We start from the raw sequence: 3,286 nt of genomic DNA, 5'->3' as shown, positions 1-3,286 counted from the left end.
TTCACTGTATGCAGTACTCTCCTATATACAGTATGTTAGAGGTAGAGTTTTTACTCTCCTATATACAGTATGTTAGTGGTAGAGTTTTTACTCTCCTATGTACAGTATGTTAGTGGTAGAGTTTTTACTCTCCTATATACAGTATGTTAGTGGTAGTTTCTACTCTCCTATATACAGTATGTTAGTGGTAGAGTTTTTACTCTCCTATATACAGTATGTTAGTGGTAGAGTTTTTACTCTCCTATATACAGTATGTTAGTGGTAGAGTTTTTACTCTCCTATATACAGTATGTTAGTGGTAGAGTTTTTAACCTCCTATATACAGTTAGTGGTAGAGTTTTTACTCTCCTATATACAGTATGTTAGTGGTAGAGTTTTTACTCTCCTATATACAATATGTTAGTGGTAGAGTTTTTACTCTCCTATATACAGTATGTTAGTGGTAGAGTTTTTACTCTCCTATATACAGTATGTTAGTGGTAGAGTTTTTACTCTCCTATATACAGTATGTTAGTGGTAGAGTTTTTACTCTCCTTCACTGTATGCAGTACTCTCCTATATACAGTATGTTAGAGGTAGAGTTTTTACTCTCCTATATACAGTATATTAGTGGTAGAGTTTTTACTCTCCTATATACAGTATGTTAGTGGTAGAGTTTTTACTCTCCTATATACAGTATGTTAGTGGTAGTTTTTACTCTCCTATATACAGTACGTTAGAGGTAGAGTTTTTACTCTCTTATATATAGTATGTTAGTGGTATAGTTTTTAATCTCCTATATACAGTATGTTAGTGGTAGTTTTTACTCTCCTTCACTGTATGCAGTACTCTCCTATATACAGTATGTTAGTGGTAGTTTCTACTCTCCTATATACAGTATGTTAGAGGTAGAGTTTTTTCTCTCCTATATACAGTATGTTAGAGGTAGAGTTTTTACTCTCCTATATACAGTATGTTAGAGGTAGAGTTTTTACTCTCCTATATACAGTATGTTAGAGGTAGAGTTTTTACTCTCCTATATACAGTATGTTAGAGGTAGAGTTTTTACTCTCCTATATACAGTATGTTAGTGGTAGAGTTTTTACTCTCCTTCACTGTATGCAGTACTCTCCTATATACAGTATGTTAGAGGTAGACTTTTTACTCTCCTATATACAGTATGTTAGTGGTAGAGTTTTTACTCTCCTATGTACAGTATGTTAGTGGTAGAGTTTTTACTCTCCTATATACAGTATGTTAGTGGTAGTTTCTACTCTCCTATATACAGTATGTTAGTGGTAGAGTTTTTACTCTCCTATATACAGTATGTTAGTGGTAGAGTTTTTACTCTCCTATATACAGTATGTTAGTGGTAGAGTTTTTACTCTCCTATATACAGTATGTTAGTGGTAGAGTTTTTAACCTCCTATATACAGTTAGTGGTAGAGTTTTTACTCTCCTATATACAGTATGTTAGTGGTAGAGTTTTTACTCTCCTATATACAGTATGTTAGTGGTAGTTTCTACTCTCCTATATACAGTATGTTAGTGGTAGAGTTTTTACTCTCCTATATACAGTATGTTAGATTTAGAGTTTTTACTCTCCTATATACAGTGTGTTAGTGGTAGAGTTTTTACTCTCCTATATACAGTATGTTAGTGGTAGAGTTTTTAACCTCCTATATACAGTATGTTTGTGGTAGTTTCTACTCTCCTATATACAGTATGTTAGTGGTATAGTTTTTACTCTCCTATATACAGTATGTTAGTGGTAGAGTTTTTACTCTCCTATATACAGTATGTTAGTGGTAGAGTTGTATCTGTGTCTGGCCAGAAATGAGTGATATGTAATGCTGCTTGCACTTTTATCCAATTCAATTATTATGTGACTTTATATGGGGCGGCAGGTAGCGTAGTGGTCAGAGCGTTGGACTAGTAACTGAATGGTTGCAAGTTCAAATCCCCGAGCTGACAATGTAAAAATATGTCGTTCTGCCCCTGAACAAGGCAGTTAACCCACTGTTCCTAGGCCGTCATTGAAAATAAGAATTTGTTCTTAACTGACTTGCCTAGTTAAATAAAGGTAAAAAAATATACATACACCACGGCCTAGGACAGGATAATGTCAACAGGTTTTGTTTGTTGCACAGACAGATGCATTGCTCAACTGATGTTGCTCAGTTTTTGCAGCCATTACAGGCCTGTGATATTGACAGTTATAGGGCAAAGGTATATTTACACTTTAGACAGACGGAGTTTGGCATTCACCCGACTGGCATTTGTGTGATAACAGCAACAGACAAGTGAAAGTTTCCAGTTTGTCATTGGATGAATCACATAACCATAACCAGAGCAGATACACACTTGTTTTTTTAAATGTAATGGTCCAGGGAATCTAAGAACACACATACTGTACCATACAAACAAAATAGCCTTAACTAACATAATTAACAGGATTGGCTTTTGATTCATGTAAATTGTAAGGTATTGTGGAATTGAATAAGAGAATATAAAACAAAACCCACCAAACTGTTGATCCTAAAAGTGCAACTACTGCTTTACTTTGCCTCAGAGAATATTATTATAATGGCACTGACTCGAACAGTATCATGCTGGCACTGACTAGAACACAGAGAATAGTATCATGCTGGCACTGACTAGAACACAGAGAATAGTATCATGCTGGCACTGACCAGAACACAGAGAATAGTATCATGCTGGCACTGACTAGAACACAGAGAATAGTATCATGCTGGCACTGACTAGAACACAGAGAATAATATCATGCTGGCACTGACTAGAACACAGAGAATAGTATCATGCTGGCACTGACTAGAACAGGCCTCAGAAATCTAAGAAATCACATGATCTCAGGGAAAACCACAATTGCACTGACCAATGGGAGCATAGACTGTCATTGTGAAATGGAAGAATCCCTCTCCAAAGTTCCCCAGGTTTTGACTGCTTAAGCCAAACAGTTAAATAAACTGCTCTGTTTGTACCACCAGATCTAATCCTGTGAAGAGTATTTTGAATAATAATATCCCAAAGAGGACTTTCTTATTTTAGTTGTAATCCTTTTTTGCCCATCTTGAACCAATCAGTTGAAGAGAACTATAGAACAGTTGTCTTTTCAATGAAGTTGTGCCAATTTCTTGATTATTGATGATTGACAGTAAGTGGCATCCTGCCTCAATCACGCAGTGACTACAAATTACATAACTTTTGTCTCAGAGGGAGAGGGGAAGGGAGGAGCATAAGAGATTGACATGGGGATTGAGAAAGAGAGAAAAGGGAGAGATCTATC

The sequence above is a fragment of the Oncorhynchus mykiss genome, chromosome 2 (genome assembly GCF_013265735.2).
Source record: "Oncorhynchus mykiss isolate Arlee chromosome 2, USDA_OmykA_1.1, whole genome shotgun sequence".
Classification (NCBI taxonomy): Eukaryota; Metazoa; Chordata; class Actinopteri; order Salmoniformes; family Salmonidae; genus Oncorhynchus; species Oncorhynchus mykiss.
This window is presented reverse-complemented; position numbering follows the sequence as displayed.